Raw genomic sequence first — 12,573 nt, forward strand, 5'->3', positions numbered from 1 at the left:
GCCCCTCCCCCAGCCTCGCTGCTGCCTCGCGGTTAGATCGCAGACTGCTGTGCTAGCAATGAGGGAGGCTCCGTGGGCGTGGGACCCTCCCGCCCAGTTGTGGGATATAATCTCCTGGTGTGCCCGTTTGCTTAAAGCGCAGTATTGGGGTGGGAGTTACCCGTTTTTCCAGGTGTTGTGTGTCTCAGTTCCCCTGGCTAGGAAAAGGGATTCTCTTTCCCCTTGTGCTTCCCAGGTGAGGTGATGCCTCGCCCTGCTTCAGCTCTCGCTGGTCGGGCTGCAACAGCTGACCAGCCCTGATTGCCTTGCACTCCCTAGTGAGATGAACCCAGTACCTCAGTTGAAAATGCAGAAATCATTTGTCTTCTGTGTTGCTCGCGCTGGGAGCTGGAGACTGGAGCTGTTCCTATTTGGCCATCTTGCTCCGCCCTCCCGGCCAAGAATTGTTAAGTAAAATAAGCCAGACACAGAAAGACCAATACTGCACAATCTTACTTATATGTGGAATCTTAAAAAGTTGAACTCAGAGGTAGAGACAGTAGAAGGGTGGTTACCAGGCGGTTGGTAACCCCTCTTGGGTGGTTAGGAAGAGGGCTTGGAGTTCTTGGTTAAAAGATACAAAGTGTCAGTTAGACAGGGGGAATGTTTGGGACTTATATTATACAGCATGTGGACGATAGTTAATAACAATGTGTTGTAATTTTGAAAACTGCCATACAGAGTAGATTTTGAGGGTTCTCACCACAAAAAATGGATAAGTATGTGCAGTGATGGATATGTTAATAGGCCAGATTTAATCATTCCCCAATGTATAAATATATTAAAACACCATGTTGTACCTTATAAATATATAAAATTTAAAAAAATACTTCACTATATACAACAAAAAATAGAATTCAGAATTTCTCATTGCTCTTTGTGAACAGTAACTACAATTTAGACCTTAGACATGATTTTTATAAGACATTGTCATATTTTCTTCCATCTTGTATCCATTTATCTTTGCTTCTGTTACTGCTTCACCATTTTTCTCTGTCCTTTCCTCTATTTTCCAGCACTTTTTGCACTTTGCTGCTGATATTGTATGTGTTGCTCAATTATTTTAAATACATAGACCCAGTCAGAAATTCCCATGGTAATCTCTACCTTAAGCATGTTGACCACAATGCCAGGAAGGCAGGAGGTGTGTCAGTCAGCACATTGCATAAGTGCCTTGATCATGTAATCAGATACTGTGGCACAGGACAAAGTGAATAGAGGAAGCTCAAGGAACAGGCAAAGTAAACGGGAAAAGAAGAAATGAACAGAACAGCTACCACATTGCACTAGAAGCCCAATAGATACAACCATGCTGTTACACTTTGCTGATAGAAAGAAGTTTCAATAAAACTCTGAATTTAATCATGTCAGAAGTTATTAGGCCACTTGATCCATGATCAAAAGCAAGAAATAGATATGTATTTTGCAACACAGAGCATGCACCCTGAATTTAGGGTGTGTGTGTGTGTGTGTGTGTGTGTAGGTGGTGGGGGGTTGTCTGGTGAATTTATTGATATTGTTTGTACTTCATTTTTATCTGAAATTCATTGCAGGTTTTGTCTCAAATAATTATAGGAGGATTGGGAAAGTCTGAGAATGTTCTTTCACACTATCTCTGAAATGTCACTTTTTAAAAATTGAAAGGAAGGGGCTCCTCATTGATATTGGATTTTTCCTATTTTATGCACCACTGTCTTCTGATATCTCCAAAATCATCTTCACTTAACTTTACATATTTGGCAAAAAATGAGCGATCAGTACTCTCTACTTTTATGTACAACAAATATTACAAAATGACTGTGGTGAGGGATAGTTGAGAAAGGCACTAAGTTCCCTCATCTGTCTCTCATCAAACAGCCTGAAGATTATGACATTTTAAAAAGTAATCTCTGTTGTCAGAAGCTCTAATGTTATCAGTTACCTGTACCCAAGACTTTATAAATAGTGTTAGTATTGCAAAAAGAGACATTCTGGGAATGAGGTCCACAAAACGTGTCAGCATTCAGGATATAAGTTCATTCTGTTTATTTCCAGCTTTCCAGCTTGATTTCTCTAGGCAGGAAATGTATTTATTCTCTTTTCATTTACAGAATCCTCCAGATAGAAGACAATTGTTCGTAAGCCATTCTGCTTGTTCTCTCCATCAAGTTCTTGGCCTTTGAAACTAGCTTTTTTTTTTTTTTTTTTTTTTTTTTTTTTTTAAATCAAAGCTATATAAATCTTGGATTTTGTAGATGATTTGGGAGAGGAAGGTACAAGAAGGAAAAAACTGATCCAAATCTGTGAAGGCAATGATTTGAAGTACTATTTTGTATAGGTCTGTAAGGAATCTTCAATTACTTAACCAACTCCCCCTAAATTGAATGAATACTAATTTTAAACTGAAGTAATACTCCTAAGATAGTTGTAAAAAACAGTTTGTGAGACAATGTCAGTTATATTTCTTATACTAACATAGTAAATAAACAATTGCATTTTATTGCTATACTCTTACATAAACTAAAAGTGTAAATATAATTCTAGCAGGTAACCTAAAGTGATATTTCCTTGGAATAATATTCAAACCATTGTCTTTATATTGTGCTTCTACTCATGATTTTCCATTTGACATATTAATAGTTTTTGTTATTTTCTCTATAAAGTTGAACACACTCTTTATAGATAATCAGGCAAATAATTAAAATGGAAAACATATCTATATAATTTATTCTGCTATCTAAGGATGATCACTCAATTTACCTTTGTATCTTTCTTTCCAGTAAGATACTTATTATTACTTGAGAGTGGCACTCCGCAAAGAACAACTGTTGCATAGCATCAAAAAATTAAAAAAAAAAAAAAAAAAAAAAATTGGCCAGGCACGGTGGCTCACGTCTGTAATCCCAACACTTTGGGAGGCCGAGGTGGGTGGATCACCTGAGGTCAGGAGTTCGAGACCTGCCTGACCAACACACAGAAACCCTGTCTCTACTAAAAATACAAAATTAGCCAGGCGTGGTGGTGCATGCTTGTAATCCCAGCTACTCAGGAGGCTGAGGCAGGAGAATTGCTTGAACCCAGGAGGCGGAAGTTGCAGTGAGCCAAGATCGCACCACTGCACTCCAGCCTAGACAACAAGAGCAAAACTGTCTTCAAATAATAATAATAATAATTTTAAAAATAAATGTTATTAAAATTTTTAAGGGATCATATATTTAATGTAGTTGTACTTCCTAAATTCGTCATGACAGTCTAATCCTCTTCATTCATTTAGGCTTTAATTCTACTGGATTTACTTTTTTATTTGGGGTTGGGGGAGAATTTTTCTGATTTTCCAAATACCTTTTATTATATTGCATTTTGTCTGCTATACCTAGATATTGATGAGAGCAAATATCTGCAGAGCATAGTGAAAAATCTTTGATTCGAAATTCAGGCGTTTTGTGCATCTCAAGTTCAAATTTATGTAATGATGAGTTCAAGGCCAAGTTTAGAATCCATATAATTACAATCTAACCTTTCAGGGCCCAGGATTCTAACACCTTTTGTTCATATATGAGAAAATGTGACTTGGGTGTGGTGGGTCACACTTGTAATCCCAGTGACACAGGAGGCTGAGGCAGGAGGATTACTTGAGCCCAGGAGTTTGAGACCAGCCTGGGCAACATAGTGAGACCCCATATTTACAAAACAGTAAAAATAAAACTTAGCTAAGCATGGTGGCACATCATATCTGTAATTTCAGTGATGGGAGTCTGAGGTGGGAGTCTGAGGTGGGAGGATCACTTGAGCCTAAGAGGTCGCGACTACAGTGAGCTATGATTGCACCACTGAACTCTAGCCTGAGTGACAGAGTGAACCCAGTCTGAAAAAAAAAAAAAATGGGGTCTTTGATCTCAAAGGTTAATTGAGGCAGCTGAGTATTGAGAAGTCATTTGAGTGGCAGTGTTTGGAAAATATCTGACAGTGTATGACAGATTCATGGATAATCTATTAGACAATTATTCCCCATTCAGAACTGAAGTTGTAAGGGTAAAAACAGCTGATTACCAAGATAAGGAAGGATATTATAATCAAACAACATTTTCACATTTGATGTCACTTGGTCTGAGAACAAGGATAAAGAATAATACCTGGATGATAAATAAGATAGTTTCCTCATCTAGTCAATAATCTGCACTGTAGTGCTCTTTACATGAGAGATTTAATGAGGCTTAAGTGAAATGGTTAATGTGTTAGCTCTCTGACTGCTAATCAAATGTATTATTGGGTACTTACTACTAAGCACAATGATGACTGCAAAGCCATAATCATTTCTCTCCAGGGGCTTCTAATTTAGTGGCTAATGAGAACTATAAGCTGTAAGGGAGGCATAGAAGTAGTGGTGATACAAGAATAGGTATAAACTGAACAATGAGGGGACATAAGGCTTAAGTTATGCTTTGGACATAAAAACTCAATGTGGTCAAAAGACCAAGAGTCAGATGGAGTCGGCTTCTAATTGCTGTAGAATCCTGAGCAAAGCGTTTAGCTTTATGTGTGACTTGAGGTAGCTCTATTAATTTGCTTTATGCATGTGTGTGTCAGTCTGATTTTCATAATCACAGCTCATCCAAAGATTTTCTCAAAAGTCAGACTTACCTAGAAAATCTGTACCAAAGAACTCACGAAGAATGGCTCATCGTTGGAGAGAATGCTGAGATCTAAGGGAAAAGATACAACAGATCACAAGAAAGTATTATGAACAGTTATATGCTAGCAATTTGCAAAAACCTAGATGAAATGGATAAATTACTGAACATGTGCAATCTACCAAGATTGAATTATTAAGAAATAGAAAATCTGAACACATCTCCTAATTGCCTATACTGGTACCTAAAAATGTATTTTATTGCATTACATATTGAAACAATTCATTCGGTCAATTTCATGGAAAGCCTTCAATGTGACAGGCCCTAAGATGAACAAGGGTAAACTGGCTAACACTGAGTCATGACCTGCAAATAACTATGCCAAACCTCCAAGAGAATTTATATTGTAATGTGCAAAGCTTCTATTTAGCATTAAGGCAATGGAATAGAGTTTTTATTTGAGCTATCATCAAGAAAAGTAGATGTGACCGTTTTGGACGTGTTGTATGTGACAGTGTTGTATATGATCTCTTTGATCCTGCAGATATTTTAACACTACAATTAGCACATAGTAGCTAAATAAATTCAATCAGTTCTGTGTTGTGAATTGGCATGCATATAATACAAACATAAAATTTAGCGACTGTTTTTTCCTAGTGACCTCTGACCTTGGTCATTGCAATTATTATCTAATCTCTGATTTAGCCTCCAAATTCCAATATTCAAATATCCGTTTATATCATGTCTGTCCTCTATGTTAAGATCTTTAGATTGAATGTCTAAAAGTGATTTACTGCCAAAATGGCAACATGTGGATAAACATTGAAGCTGAGGTATGATTACCTGGGCTCATTATACCATTATCTCTACTCTCTTAAATGTCCACAACATAAAGTCAAAAGACAAAAAATAATAATAAAAGATATTTTAGATATTGTCTTTATGAACAAAATGAGTATAAAGTTGACTTTTAACTGTACAGGAAGAAAAGTTTACAGAAAGACTGAGCAGGCCTAACTGTATCTGCTGTCAATCAAAAACACAAGTATCACAAATATTTTCTGCTTTATGAATTTTGCTTGCATTTAACAATCAATCTCCTATGTTTCTAAGTTTCCTGGAAGGGGTGATGTCATATAAACCTTAATCAAGAGTTAGACCTTGAAATCTTAGCGGCTTAAATCACTCATTGCTATATTGTGGTCATTGTTATTAACTTAAAATTCAAATCCCACGGGTCTGTGTTTCATTTTTAGCACATCACTTCTGGTAGGGACCAGATGTTTCCTTTAGACTAGGTTATGGCTTCTTATTTGCTTCTCTTTTTTATCTTAAAATTTATACCTACCAATAGCTTCCATGCGGTCATTTGCAGGGCATTACAGTATAGAGTCCTTGAGCTGACAGCTTGGAATAATGTCTTAGGGACAAGGAAGGAAGCTCTAAGGGAATAGTGTGGAAAGGGAAAGAGAAGGAGACACAGTATATGGAGATACCAGATGAAGCTAAGAAAAAAATAGATAGCACACTCCAAACTTGCTTAACTGTGATCGCCATGCAAAGAAAAAAAAAAAGTCTATGGGAAACATTCCAATTTGCATTGTAAGTGTAGCTTAGTATTCAGGTAAACTTTTAATAATTGTCTTTAAAATGTAGCTGAGTATTTCCATGGCTTAATATTCTCCTTGTACTATTAAATTTTCTATTATGTATCATTTAAGGGGAAAAGCAAAACACAGACAATGTTATTCACTGTACTTCTTTTGATGTAAACAAAACAAAATATGTAACTTCTAGATAAAAGCAAACTAAAATATTAGTGAAAGTCCCCAACCTTAATTTTAAGAGCTTCCAAAATTGTTTACAAGTGTGTTCTGTAATGCAAAAGATGTTCAAGTTTGTGGATCAATCAAGACATTACGGTAATAAACCAGAATTAAAACCAAGTATTAGCATATACTTTACATACTAATTTTGGTCAGAAATATTCCATCAAAGATTACAATTTTCTATCACATCTACAAACAGAAAGGCAAGGGTTAATGTCACTAACCTGAGCTCACTTCTTTCAGGAATCTATGACTACAGTCCCTAATTTTGATAATATATCAAACAAGTATGAACAGAAAATGTGTAAGTTTTCTTTATCATCTAAGAGACTATAGCAATGAGTTATTAAATGGCTATTTGAAATGTATCTCACACACAATTATAAAATATCTTTTTATATAATATTATTAGGTCTTAGGTTTTTTGCTAAAAATGTTTCAATTTTGATAGAGATGAAATCTCTTCTCCTATGCCCTCATATTTATGACTGATTTCTGGCTATATGTTGTGTCACCTCCTGAACCATGGACATGACCACTGATTATAATCCGAATTTGGTAATAAGATACATGAACGTGACATGCCACCCCTTATCTTCCCCTAATTGTAAATTGTTATAAAGAGTATACAATATTTGCTAAAATAAAAGTATTTCTTAGAGGTACCAAGATCATAACCCCAAAATAGTATGGCAAAACATATTCAATTTATAAACTTAGAGTTCCAAGGTAAAGCATACAAATCTGGCAATTTAATGCCAATTTGTGAATAAGGAAATGGGAGATCATGGAAAATAATGAATTGCAAAGTTTAAAATAATAATAATAGAAACATCAAGGCAAAAGATATCACAGGTACCTTGAATATCATTGTAACGGTCTTTTTTACAAATCTGGGACACTTAGGTTTTCAAGGACAGTTGAAAATAATGAAGCAATGAGGAATTATAAGCCAAGATATGCCAAACATGAAGAGAATAAACCTTTGCACCAACCTTTCATACCTTTTCAGTGTCTCCCCAGTTCCTACTGAATGGATATCTTGGCCAAGCATTTAACATTTTCTGTGATATTTCCTCAGTTTTCTTTTTCTTTTTTCCCAAATTTGAAAATGATTTCCTACTTCTTGAGTTGGCAGAGCTTCAGGCAAACTTAATGCCTCTCTGCTTCATGTACATATCCCATATGTTTAAGGGCCTCCAAATCTTTTTTTAAACCATTTGCTCTGCCTAGAAGCTCATTTCTTTCCCTTTCCACATGTTCAAATCCTATCCTATTTTTTCAAAGCTTTACATAATATCCTGTTATCTCTGCATTTCCTCATCTCATTCTGAGATGTCAAAGCAAATTATTTATGCATATCTTATGGTTTAATAATTAGCTACTTTCTATTATAACTTTCATCTGTCTACTATTATAATGCAGTTTTTCCCAACCACTGGTTTCCAATATTCAAAGATTCACAATAACAAAACTGGTAAATGTGTCTGTTTCCATTTTGATTTTAAAATCCATTCTGACTCTAACTGCTTAAAAAGGAAATCAGTTTGAGATCCTCTTAGTGGTTGTCAAATGAGCACACATTCAACTTCTCAAACTGAACAGTCCTAGCTATAAGGAGACCTTCAAACTTTATTCAATTTTACATTGTTATTATTACTACTTTTAAAGTTATTTTAGATGTCATTGGTTAAAGGTATTGGCAAATATAAGTATATTGAAAACCACAGTTGAAAGCAGAGAATTCTCTATCTGTAAATTTGCAACACCATCTTTATTGGATTTGAAAATTACATTCAGTTGATTTGTATTCCAACAAAGCAAGAAGTGTTGTCTGGTATTTCAAAACTAATTATCAAAAAGAAAATGTAGTATCATATATATATATATATACACACACATATTTAATGTTTTATTTATTAGCATAAAAATATTTCACATGGATGGAGAAGTATATTAAGCAGACTGCACCTTCTTTCTTACCTCATAATTAAGAAATTAAATACTAGAAATATGAAAAACAAAATAATACAATTTAAGGTGTGAAATACACAAATTCAAATAGCAATTAATAAAAGAAGTGTTTATCTATATTTGATGACCAAAAAGGTAGTTAAATTTCGGGTTACTTTTCACTATATATTTGGTTCTAAAACACAATACAATAAAACTTAATTTATGTGTTAACACATTATGCTTTTATTAGCTGATTATTTTAGAGTAAAATTTATTTGTGAGTATGAAAAAATCAAATTTAGCTCTTCATTGGGGTATTATTAAAGAATACATTATCCTTAACTATTTATTAACATAATTAAAAATCTAACTTTATCTTATAATATTAAAATGAATAATATTTTTAAGAACTGGAGAGTTTACATAAATATAAAAATGGGCCACAGGTCAGAATATGTTTGGAAATATTACTTGAAAATAAGAATAACAAAAACTAAACATAATAAATGCTTTACACTTACTGAGAAACGTAATATATCAATCAATAAATAGATAAGTAAATACATAAAGTGGAAGGAGAAAATAGCCCCTGAGGTCATCCTCTAGAAGTTGAGGACAACATCTGGCTGAAAGCCAGCAATGAAGGAGAACCTGTCTTACTACCGTAAGGAACTCAATTCTGTCAACAATCTTGTGAGCTTAAAAGGGACCCCAAGTGCCAAATCAGAATTCAACTCAACCAGAACTTTTATTTTAGTCTTGTGAGACACTGAGAAGAGAATCCAGCCATTCCATGCTCAACTTCTGACACACAGAACTATGAGGTAATTAATGGGTATGACTTTAAACCACTCAGTTTGTGGTAATTTGTTATGCAGCGACAGAAAATGAATACATTAGGGGTGCTATTTTTTTTTTTTTTTTTTTTTTTTTTTTTTTTTTTTTTTTTTTTTTTTCTTTTCATTCCTAACATTTTTTTTATCATGAAAAAAAATTTTTTTTTTTTTTTTTTTTTTTTTTTGAGACAGAGTCTCGCTTTGTTGCCCAGGCTGGAGTACAGTGGCACGATCTCAGCTCACAGTAAACTCCGCCTCCCGGGTTCACGCCATTTTCCTGCCTCAGCCTCCTGAGTAGCTGGGACTACAGGCACCCGCCACCTCGCCCGGCTAATTTTTTGTATTTTTAGTATAGACGAGGTTTCACCGTGTTAGCCAGGATGGTCTCAATCTCCTGACCTCATGATCCACCTGCCTCAGCCTCCCAAAGTGCGGGGATTACAGACGTGAGCTGCTGTGCCTGGCCGACAAACGATTTTAAGCTGTGTATGGGACTTTAGATTTTTCATTCCTCACAGATATTATTTCATAGAATTAAGGTTCATCATTAAACTGTAAACATTTTTCGTTGTAAATTAATGTGAAAAGGAAATATATGAGAAATAGTTTATTCAACTAGCCAACAGATATTTCTGATGTGTTTTCTATGTGCTGAGTAGTCTTCTAAGCAGTGTGGATATGGCAGTGAACAAGACAGTAAAACTTCCCTGGACTCAAGGAGCTTACATTTTCATGTGAAAGATATTAAAGATTTTTAAAATACGAGACAAACTAATGTGCAATAAAATCAGGTGGCATAAATAAATAAATGCAATAAAGTGGGTTAGATGATAGAGTGTGACGACAGGTTATTTGAAATAGTGGCTAAATGAAGACAGAGAGCAGAACAGGCACACAAGTGTATGAGTGCAAAGGATTCTAAGTAGACTGAACAGCCAGTGCAAGGTCCACAGGCGGAATATAGTTTGGCATTTACCAGAAGGGGTTGTGTATTTTGGTAGAGTACATGAAGTGAAATATGATAAAAGATAAGGATGGAGAACTAATCAAGGGCCAAATCATGTGACATGTTATAGATTCTGAATATCTGAAGATAATCTCTACTTCTGAACCCTTTATTAGAATGTTTTGAAGACATTTAATATTTTAATATTTATCTTTTTCCTTTTTTTCCGACACTCTGTTGCCCAGGCTTAAGTGCAGTGACGCAATCATAGCTCACTGCAGCCTTGACTTCCCGGGCTCAAGTGACCCTCCCATCTCAGCATGCCAAGTAGCTGGGACTACAGGCACATGCCACTGCATCTGGCTAATTTTGTTTATTTTTTTGTAGAGACAGGTCTCGCTATGTTGTCGGGGGAGCTGATCACAAACTCCTAGGCTCAAGAAATCCTCCTGCTTCCGCTTCCCAAAGTGCTGGGATTACAGGCATGAGCCACCGCACCCTGGCCTAATGTTTATCTTTTATAAAGACATACTTACTGAAGTTATCTTAGAGTTTAGTGCATGAAAAAATATGATGTCTTCTGAAGGACTGCTACATTTTCTTGTATCTGATGAGAGCTTTGAAACACAAAGCAGTTCCTTTGTGATCCTGGCTGCCAGGAGACACCAAGCTTGAGCTCCAGTGAACTAACAGTCCTTAGCTAAGGTTTTGGGAAAAATTCATCTCCTCTCCTTCATGACTATTTTCTTTGTTATTTATTTTATGTCACCATTGATTTTATGTTATTCACTGCTGTTTCAAATACCTTTGGAAATAAGTACAATTTTAAAAAAATCAATAAAATCACCACATTTGCCAATCTGGAATATTTCTTTCTAAAACCATGATTCATATGAAATCCATTTATTAAATAATTGTTTAGTATCTGGGAACTGTCTGTTAAATTAAACAAATACAATTACACTAATGAGGTTAAATATGTTTCTAAGTATGATAAAATAAGATTTAAATGGACAGGTAAAATAAAGCCTGATATGTAATATTATGGGAGGTCAATACAGGAATGGTTTTTGCTGCCCAAGGGGAAATGAAGAAGATAGCACAGAAATAAGGTGCTGCCACTGAATCTTAAGGTAACACCACTGTGTGCTACTGAATATGGCAATGCGTGCTGTACACTGCCCAATACTAAAGGGTGTTGTTCATATTATATATTACCAAATAGTATCCAATTTGATACAACTTATTATTAAAATATTAATACAATATATTATAAAATATACAATATTGTACAGCAAGCATACTTATAAATATATATCATGTATGATGCATTATATATATCATACATTATATATTATATATGATATATATGTCCTATATATAATGTATATACATGTTATGACAATTATCTGGCAGGGTGCAGTAAAATGCCATGAAGACATGACTTCTTTTATTTGCACAGTTACCCTATGGGCCAATGGTAGCACAAGCAGTCATTTTTAAACAGGGAAATACCCATTCATTTAGATTTGATTTGACCAGGTTGGATATTGGACATGTTATTATTTTTTCAATGCTTCAAGTATACACACCTTGTTAAGAATCACTGAATCTGGAGAGTAACATTTAGTAGAGAATGGAAAGTTCTAGATGTAAGAACTATTTGAAGCAGTGAGAGATGCAAAGTGAGAATGCAGGGACAATTTCATTGGAGAACAGATGATTCAAAACAGAAACGATAGGTGAGGGCTTTAAATACTGAGGAGTTGGAAGTCCATTATCTGGGCAATGAGGATTATTCATGTTTGATTTTAAATAAGTCAAATAATCAAATTTGGGCTTTCAGAAGATAAATCTGACAAATGAGAAAGGAGCAAATCTTCATGAAGGAAGATCGAGTAGGTCGCGATGGCAGTGGTCAACGTGGTGGTGATTGAAACCTGACTTAAGTGGATGCAGTGAAAAATAAAACACAGGAGACAAATAGAAAAAAAAATATGGTGAAGTTAAAACTGTTAGAAATTGGAAGATGGTTGGGTGTATGGGTGACAATTTTAAGCTGAGTGACAGTAGGTATGGTGATGAAATTTATGGAGATTGAGAACACAGACTTAGGGAGGGGGAGATGTGTGTTTAAGGCACCTGAGTAGAGATGGCCACAAAATGTTGACATGCAGTTACACCACAGTGAGTCAATCACACCAGAGTGTCCAAGAGTTCAAGGCCCAGGTCCATGGAGATCTAGGTCCAAGTCTGGCCATGTGGGGCACCATAACAGTGGAGTAAAATACTTAACTTTTCTAAGCCTCTATTTAAATTGTAAAGCAGTAAATATTAGTATCATCCCAAGAGTAAAA

The 12,573-nt window shown here is 35.2% G+C and overlaps 1 long non-coding RNA gene across 6 annotated transcripts in view; it reads right to left on the bottom strand.

Moving 5' to 3' along the window:
• LOC108534869 (uncharacterized) overlaps window positions 1-12,573 on the bottom strand; it is a 109,324-nt gene that overhangs the window by 27,585 nt on the left and 69,166 nt on the right. For 5 of the 6 annotated variants that reach the window (XR_001887053.1, XR_001887051.1, XR_001887049.1 and 2 more), the window contains one exon: window positions 4,660-4,721. This is a non-coding gene — a long non-coding RNA (uncharacterized LOC108534869). Of the gene's footprint in view, window positions 1-2,232; window positions 2,320-4,659; window positions 4,722-12,573 lie in introns of those variants that run through there. The other variant, XR_001887052.1, reaches the window with a different exon arrangement.

The sequence above is a fragment of the Rhinopithecus bieti genome, unplaced genomic scaffold (assembly GCF_001698545.2).
Source record: "Rhinopithecus bieti isolate Rb0 unplaced genomic scaffold, ASM169854v2 scaffold_11291, whole genome shotgun sequence".
Taxonomy (NCBI): domain Eukaryota; kingdom Metazoa; phylum Chordata; class Mammalia; order Primates; family Cercopithecidae; genus Rhinopithecus; species Rhinopithecus bieti.